The sequence below is a fragment of the Lactuca sativa genome, chromosome 3, assembly GCF_002870075.4.
Source record: "Lactuca sativa cultivar Salinas chromosome 3, Lsat_Salinas_v11, whole genome shotgun sequence".
Taxonomy (NCBI): Eukaryota; Viridiplantae; Streptophyta; class Magnoliopsida; order Asterales; family Asteraceae; genus Lactuca; species Lactuca sativa.
In genome coordinates this window covers 246,319,368-246,329,065 of record NC_056625.2, presented here as the reverse complement: position 1 = coordinate 246,329,065, position 9,698 = coordinate 246,319,368, and the positions used below count along the sequence as shown (strand labels likewise).

Sequence of the window (9,698 nt, the reverse complement as noted above, 5' to 3'; positions counted from 1 at the left end):
GGCACGACCCGGCCAATTAAGGCAAGGAGCGCATCGCCGACAGAAGGGACGAGTAAACCGGTGCACACCAGAAGGCGGACCGGCCGACCCAACCCAAAGTCCAACTACGAAATCTTATGGATCCAAATCAGTAATCAATGAAATATCAGCAATCAAGTAGAGTGTAGAAGGAGTAGAAGAAGAATAACATCAAACATGCACACATCTATTACTCATAAATGTCAGGTACACCTTGAAAAACACACATACATACGTCACATCACTGACACATAGACACAACCCTTTTATACTACCCATAGCAGCACACCAGTGTGCAGCCGCATACGCTGTGTGCGGCCGCACACATACACAAACTTATCCAACATAGACCACCACAACATACTCTATCAACCGACCAAGTCTATGCTAGCCTCAAACCAAAGGGGATATTGAAAGGCTATACTTTTGTGGTTTGGGCTAGGCATTCTTTTGTATAGATCTTGGTAGATTGATACATTATGGTGTGGTGGTCTATGTTTGATAAGTTTGTGTGTGTGCGGCTACACACGGCGTGTGCGGCCGCACATGTGTATGTGGATGCACACTGGTGTTCTGTTATGGGTAGTATAAAAGGGTTGTGTCTATGTGTCAATGATGTGACTTATGTATGTGTGTTTTTCAAGGTGTACCTGACATTTATGAGTAATAGATGTATGGATGCTTGATGTTATTCTTCTTCTACTCCTTCTACACTCCACTTGATTCCTGATATTTTATTGATTACTGATTTGGATCCATAAGGTTTGGGACTTACAAATTGTGAGAGTTAGAGAATTATTAAAATGGTCCTACCAAACCTCTCAAATTGATCACTTCAGTACACCTATATCATATAAAGATCTGAAGAGTTATAATCGATAAGGCTGCATTTAACCATTCAAGACTCCACCTCTCTCATCATCATTCATCTTTATCTTTCTCTTTCTCTCTCTCTCTCATGGCTACAAGCTCACAAATACCACACGTGCTTAATATCTATGGAAACTATTTCACAGATGCTTCAATATCTTCCTTGATCTGCATTTGTACATTTGTACAATGAACCATGTAAAGAAAATCCGATCAAATATCTCAGGGATGATAAATTCCCTCATCCATCACCTCACTCCTCACGATTTTCCTAAGCTACACACACACTCACATATTCAGCACCTGCACAAAATCTTGCATATATTGCAAGATTGTACAACCAGATATATTAGTCAATCCACAGTTGTATATAATGAGATTTAGAGAAGATTGATCAACTACTTATCCCACCACTGAACTTATCCAAAGTTATCACTCACCATTCCTTCCATTCTCTCTATTCTCTCTCACTCTCTCATATTCCCTCTTGATCACCAAAAGAGAACCCAACAACAACCACCGTGAACAGCCAGTACCTCCCATGGTGGTCGCTGGTCTGAACAATTTCCGACGGATGATCCCGGTGGCGAGTTTGGTCCTAATCAGACGTGTATAGCTCCTGACTCCCTTGTTTTTTTGCCATGTGATGTTTAGGTCGACTCTAAGATTTCCGTTCCAAATCCCTCTTAAAACACGAGCTTCCCGACACTTCCGACTCTCACAACTAACGTAAGTTTCTACAGCCCCTATTTTCTAATTTTGAAGTTTGGGGGAGAATACATGTGTATGAGTCAAGGTTTGATAGATTAAAATGATTCAGGTCAAGAAATCCGTATTGTGTTTCATTATAAAATGTTTTGCTGCAAAAATAACTAAGTTTGAAGCGTTGTGATGCAACTAATGGTCCTTTAAGCATAAGTAGTATCTAAATCTGGGGAGAATACATATTCCATAATCGAACAAAATCGTATTGTATAAGATTTTGTGTAATATTATGCATCCTAGTGTTGTTGGTAAATAAAACAAAATGACTTTACAAACCTTGGTCGTAAAAGCCCGTAACTGGTGCATATAAGAGAAATGAGGACATGTTAGTCAATATAATATCTTCCTGTGAAACATGGTATAACATTTAGGTCTAAAAATCATCAATTACGTATAACATTTTATTATTTTACAAAAAGTTATAAATATTAGGGAATATGTTTAAAAATGGGATTAATGTCCTAGATTTATCTTAACCATACTCAGATGGTAAAACGAAAGGATAGTGTGATAATCAAAAAGTCAACAGAGATCAAAATGAATATACATGTAGTATTTTGATAGTTGTTATAATAATAATAATAATAATAAAATTCAGTACATCAATATGTAGTATTGACTCAAAAATGTCAACTATAGTAATTTTATAAGTAATAAAATAATGTGTATATACTAATCTATGAATACCGAAATATTCGTTACATAAGTTAATTCATCAACTTCGGGATTTAAAAATCTTTATAGGTACCATTATTATACAATAATTGTATCATATGAAAAGTTGCTAAAGAAAAAAAAAACATTCATATGTTTATTCAAGTATTGCTACAATAAATACCAACTTTATCAAAAATAATAATTATTATAAGATGCAATTGTCTTTAACGTTGTTTTTCTAACAATAAATACTTATAATAACGACGGACCTGAGAATGAAGATATAGGTTTATTATACATATTCTGAATACGGGACCCAATACGCTTGGGTTCCATTATAAACTATTACTGGTTTCGTGAAAGCTAAGATCTCAATACTTAGCAGAAACGCTCCATTTTATAACCGTTAATCCGCAAGGAAACGACTAACATCAGGTATAAGTGTAATAATATGTATCTTATACGGTACAACCGTGTAGTGACAAAGAGCATTGTTTGCCATGCGGAATTAAAGATTGCACAATTGAAGATGGTGATTTGGGTGTTCAAGAGATGTATTGATTGTATATGGTGTTACAAAAAGGATCTAGATCTAGACTACATAAATAACACACACTTACACACTCAACTTTTACATCCCTCAAACACACCTCTACAAGTGGACAAACCCACCTTATATAGAGGTGTTTACATGTCTCTCTCACTCTCACTAACACATAGGTCTAAAGGCTAATGCACCACAAGTAAGTAGGTTTTACAAAAGTCAAACATTTACAAAGTCAATCATGAATAACTTTGCACCCCTACATTCTTCCCCTCAAAGTTAGGAATGAATGACCCACTTCAATTCTTCCAAAGTTGAGCAACTACGCGGTTCGAGCCTCAAAGGTGACACATGCCGAAACGAACTTCAATCTTCAATTCTTCCATGATTCTTCAATTTAGGCTCTAGGATGTGAGACCATACAAACCGAGCAGCAACGAATGATTAACTCCAAATAATCACCGTAAAGTTGCGCATAAAAAACACACCCCAAAAATCTTCAATAAAACCAAACCCATTTCGAATACATCACTTTCGAACTTCCAATTGCATCATCTCGTAAGCTTCAAAACTTCAAGATCACTTCGGTCTTCAAATTCGCGTAATATGAAAAATTCAAGTTCGAATTTCCATATAAAACTTCTCCCCCTTTTTATTATCGAAATTTGATTATAAAACTCTTAAGGAAAAAGAACGTGCTTTATTTGGAATTTTTCGTGTCAAAACTCACCCTTAACATGTGGCATAAACTTTGTGCTTCAATCCGGAAAATCCAAAAAATATTCAATTTTTAGATTCGTTCACGGATCGTCTTTGACAAAATTTCTCAAAAATGGGTAGAAATTATCAATTTCAAAATTATGCAGTGACCCGGTGCGCCCAAAACAGCAAAATATGCAAAACTCTCCCCCTTTTCCAAAGCTGGGTAGAAAGCGTCAATTTGCACAAACTGTAGGGGTCTGAAATGCACTTTCTTCAATTTTCAGCAAAAAACAGTCCTTTTCGAATTTGGGTGCAAACTGCCAAAAATTCGAAGCCTTGGGACTATTTTCGAAAATTTTGCCTTTATGCTGAAACCATACGAAGCATCCCCAAATATAGGAAGCTCCAAAAAAATTTCGAATTTGGGTGAAAAGTGTCAAATATTTGAAACTTGCTTTAATTTTCAAAGTGACAAAAATTCGAAGGTTTAGGGGTCAAATTCAAAACTTTCCATTTTCTTTCAATTCATACGAAGATTTGACTTCCTTTCGTATGCACCAACAATTATACCCTTCGTATATCAGTTAACCATAACTCTTCGTCTAATTCCCAAATACCCTTCGTATAAAAATCAAACACTCTTCGAATCAAAATTATTCTTTCTCCCCTTGATCAATAACCCCTTTGTTTCTTGTTTTATACAAACAGAACCATTCAAACCTCAAACATTTTCCCAGCTAAATCCTTTTCATTCGAATCTCATTCCAGGCATACAATTGTGACATAACGAAGACAGTTTGATCGTATGCCTTCGATTATAAAACTTTTGATTACATCCATTCGCTTATCAACCTTTTGAAACTGTTTAACCAAATCTTCGTGCATCAATTCTTCATTATTAGTAACGAATCATAAACATCAATTATTCGGAAAAAAAAATCGTTAAGCCTTTCAATTTCCAGTTCTTCGTATCAAACTTAAAAATTTGTTCGATCCCATGAACTCCAAATCACCCAGATTTCGAAATTAAACACCAAAATAGACTTGATTTCGAGATCGATAGCTTGTTCTCAACTTCAAAACCAACGACTTCAGCCTTCAATTCATTGTTTCATCATTCAAAAATTGAAGTTGACTTTTTCTGCTTTTGACTTTTCCGATTTCAAAGTTCATTAAACAATAAACCGATGCTTCTAACAACAAATTTCAGATCAAAATATGTTCAACCAATCGATCTTCACCTCCTTCAAGTGTTCTTGTTCAAGATTTATCAAAATCAAAAACAGATTTTATGATTTCTTAACAGCAACTTAATCATAATCGATTTTGTGAATATACAAATTATATCAAATCGATTCATAAGTTGAATTCAACAATCAAAACAAATCAATTTTAGAAATGATGAGAAGAAAACGAAGATGCTAGAACAAGTTGAAGAAAACGCGATTCAATAAACATCGTCAGTCAGTAAACTTACGATGAAGAACAATAGCGAGATATTTTTAAGAGGATTTGTCAAATCATTGGGCTCACAATTTGAATATAGTGGATCAAAAACACTTATGGGCTTTGTAGATATGAACAGTAAGAGATTAATGATATTGGATCTTAATCGAATATATTCGGGCTTAAAAGATCATCATAAACAGTAACAGATTCTCGATTTGACTTCAAATATTCCAATAAAAATATTGATCTGACCAAAACATTGGGTAAAATCACAAGAAATTGAATCACAATGAATTTGAGTTTAAATTCGATTCAAATGAATAGTTTCAATTTGAAAATCGGATCAAACAAACAAACAGGATTGGATCAGGATTTGATCAACAAAAATAATATTGGATCACAACAAGTGGGTTTTTTAAAGAAAATTTGATCCAATGAGTCAAACGATCAAAAAATTTTAAAAACGCAACGCACGATTCAAATATTATGAGAGATCATAGAGAAAGACTCACCAAAATTGCTCCAATTGCGACAAAAGTTGCCAAACCGAGAATCGTTCTTCAAAAATCACATTGATCTTGAAGACCCGCTCTGATACCAATTGATGAATCTAAGAATCGAGTATGAAATGAATCAGAGTAAATGTTTAAGAATGAACTAGTAATTGAACACACGATGTAAATAAGATTTTCACTTCAACTCAATTACGCTTTAAGAGTTTTACAGAGAGAATAGACAATGTCATTCAAGTTATCTAACTCTAGTAAATGATTCTATTTATAGGATACATAAAACGTACAAAAAATATACTAAGGCTAAAACACTTAGGCTTCGAATCAAAAGAGCCCTAGTAAATACATTACAAACCATACAAAGAGTACAAAATAAGCTTCGACTCATTACAACCAAACTACCCTTACAAATTGGGAGGTCGATGAACTTGAGGTGAGCTACAATTCTTTATTTATCTAATTTTCATTGCTTTCTTAGCTTTTTCCTATATATTTGTATAGAATGTAAGCCAGATAGAAATATGTATTGTTTTTTACTATGCACGGTTTTTAATGGTTATTTCTATTTCTGTATATTTAATGTTGTTTAGTGGAATCATGTGAATGCTAATTATAAATAGAAAGTTGGTTTTATTGAAAGCTTTGTTAATGTAGACACTGATGCTACCTTTGTTTATCAATCTAACTCTTTAGGTTCATGCTTCTCTGATATGGATTGAAAGGTGAACACAGTCTATGTTACTCTTTAGAAACCACAAAACCACCAATCTGTTTAAGTGATGGTAAGTACATAACTTTATTTTTTCCATAATTTCCAACCAAATGCTCATGTATTCTGATGGGAAAATATCAGAAAGGTAATTAATGGATGGAGCTTTAACATTTAGTATTGAAAAGCTTTTTAAAACAAAAAAAAAAATCAGCTCACATACTTATATTTTTAATTTGATTTGTCATTGTTGCAGGATGAGAAGAGACTAAGAACTTTTATTAGTAAGGGTCTTGTATGTGAAAGGAAATTTGAGCAATGTTTTTGTAACAGAGGGTGCTCCAAGGTCTGTGCTACTTTCTTTTTTAAAGTAAAGAAAAAATTACATTTTTCGTCCTTGAGTTTAGCTGATTATCTCGGTTTTCATCCCTATGGTCTTTCAAAAGTTACGTGTTCAGTCTAGATGTTACATTTTTTGCATGGTTGATCCCTAAAGCGTAGTTCCATTGCACCTTAGCTCCAAAGTAAAATGACTATTTTGAACCCATTTTCTTATTCTTCACTTCAAACTTAAAAAAGTTGTAAACTACTTTCATCTTATTTTTTAAATAGGTATGAAGAACATATTCTTGCAAATAAGTTTATTAGTAGAGGACTACAAACAACAGTAATCACCACATAACACAGATAACAAGGCAAGAGCATTTGTCTAAGTTTGTAAATTTATAGTTATTTGACAACGTATGCCAAGTGTTCGATGAATTGCTCAGACGAAACATACATCACAAAAAACGAACCATCAGTTTCTTTCCTTCACCTTTCTCAAGTATATGTATTTATTTTAATTTGTTTACCACTTCATCACAGGAAACGGAGACTTTACGTTCAGAAAGTAGTCGTCGGTAGAACCATATGTACAAACGATTGGTAAATATATCAATTAATGTTTATGAAGTTATGGTTGATACATGTTGGGGAATTGTAGAAGCCAACACTATTAATTGATTATCTTAGAATTTATCTATTCTCTTTTGACATGTGTAATTATTAATAAACTAACTTCGTATGCGTGTGTCAATGTTGCTTGTAGGCAGCATGTAAAAACACACCAGAAAGAAGCAAGGCGAAGAGAGTTATGAAATTATAATATGAAACATGTTTGGTCTCTAGCGGATTAACTTTCATTTTTATTTTATTTTTAGAAAGTTGTTTTTATATCTACATTATACTACAGTAAATTAAGTTTGTTTTATTGGAATGTTTATTTAATTGCAGGGACAATAATCATTTCATCATACTTTGGTTTTGATTTATTCTGATATGTCAAAAGTTGGATAAGACCTTAAAACACGTTTTAGTTGGATAAGATCTTAAAACACTTTTTTTTCGGTGTTTTAAATTCTTGAAGGTGTTGTAGAGATGACAAATTACTGATTTATCATTTTCACATCTGGATATGGACCCCTGGATGTTGGGACAATACTTAATGTTGCATAAGGATCATCTTGCTAACATATGAAGGATGAGATTCTCTCTTTCGTGAGATGATTTTTTTTGCTTTTCGGGGTAAAGCATCTTTGAAAAAAATATAATTATTATAGCATTGTACTTTAACTTTCTTTTTCTTTTTCAAGATGTTATATAAAATTTTCAAGAACATTTGCGCAAACTTGATCCAACCTGGCGCCAACAACGCAGGTAATTCCTTATAGTTATCTTAAATTTTCGAATTTATTTAATTAAACTAAATGCTACGGGTTGTACCTCATCGGTCCAATAGGTAGTATTTCATATGATTTTTCATTAGCCCATTAGTAATACTTGGATCTTATACTCTTATCTAAGCTTGGCCCAATCAATCTCATTGACCTAACAGGAATCAAAATGCAATTGTACCTGTGAACATCACGGCGGCGTTCCAATTCCTGTAACCGACTTCACGACCATCTTCTCCTTCGACAGTGCCGATCTGCCATCATCTCTTTGTCTTGCTCTGGCCCATTCTAGAAGCACCCAATGACAATCATCAGAGACCCATAGTTTCACCCAAACACGCATCGAGAAAACCAAATCATAAGCACACCCATTTCCCTTTTGTTGGAACTAAAGACTGTTATCACCATTTGGGTCTCGTCAATCGTCATCAACCTTTCTACCAATATTTTCTTCCTGGTTACCAAGAATCATTGCTAGACTCGTTGAACCTACTCCATCTCCATCCAGATCTGCTGGAGTTTCTTCACCGGAGACATATCACGATAGTAACAGTTGCGACCTGATGCTTCTTCACAGGGAAGCACATAATCCACTGACATCATCACTACCCTTCTGGAACTACCTGATGGTCAAGCGTGAAGCTAAGGGCTCACCTTTCACTTGCTGGCGTACCATCCCCCCGGAAAACACCCACCACCGGCTTTCTTCGATCTCTCCCTTTTCTTCTCCGGTTTCTCTCAATATATATCTATGTCGTTTCACTCATATGGCGCCTCCAAGAAAGATATATAAACCCAATCTCTAAGGCTACACCCTAAAGTCGTTGTACACCGTACCTTGGGCATTTGACTCCATGGCTAGCTTTCTATATCTCCAGCTTTTTCTCTCTCTTATAGGATCTGAGTTGTTATTTGTAGAGTGTTCACAATTGATTGCTATTTTACTCCTTGTTGTATTTATTTAATATAATAACTCTATTTAAATTAAGTTCTTATATCCTTTTTTTTATTAATATTATAAGTGTTTGTGTTTTAAAAAAAAATATAATTTATGTAGGGTGTTGTATCAAGTTTTTTACTTCTACCAAGATTCAAGTTTTTACACCAAATTAGTAACGAATCACTAAGTGATGAATATTTTTTTTACCAATTGGAATGAGTGAAAAAAATTCAGAGGATTCGAACCAACTGTTTCATCTTATTAACATTATTTAGTCTTTCAATTAAGGGTTCTTCTCTAAGCAAAAACCAGCCATCTGAGATTGCAAATTATGTAATACAACCAGCAACACAAGAAATATAAAATGGGAATAGAAATAATACATCATTTACCAACATGAAGAAATGCTAAAATCTTAAAAGTATTCAATGAAAAAGTTGAAGAAACAAAACGAATATTTTAAGCTATTCACTTACACAATCAATACTAATTTTAACTGTAAACGAAAAAATTGAGATATTAAATGATAAAGAAATTGTAGCTACCTCATCTACCTTTTTCTTCGACTTAAAATCAATATAGGTGGGTAATATTAATTGGGAGATCTCTAAATCATGTTCTTCGCCCGGAGCTGCAATCCACAATGACAAATTTAACCTACAAACTAATCAGTGGGGTAGTGAATGAAGCCCTAAAATAAGCCGAAGCAACGAATATCATTAACAAAATAAAAGAAAACAAGCAATTAGTTTTAAATGAAACATAAAACTGTTTGTTTGAATTCACTAAACCAAAGTAAACCAACCTAATTGTTAAA

General features: G+C 33.9%; 1 long non-coding RNA gene across 1 annotated transcript; it reads right to left on the bottom strand.

Annotated features, from left to right (window-relative positions):
- Window positions 1–2,786: 2,786 nt before the first annotated feature.
- On the bottom strand, window positions 2,787–8,930 carry LOC122196933 (uncharacterized). The gene is made up of 2 exons (XR_006189567.2): window positions 8,123–8,930; window positions 2,787–5,615 (listed from the first exon to the last, which is right to left on the bottom strand). It is a non-coding gene; the product is annotated as an uncharacterized LOC122196933 (long non-coding RNA).
- Between the last annotated feature and the right edge of the window lie 768 nt (window positions 8,931–9,698).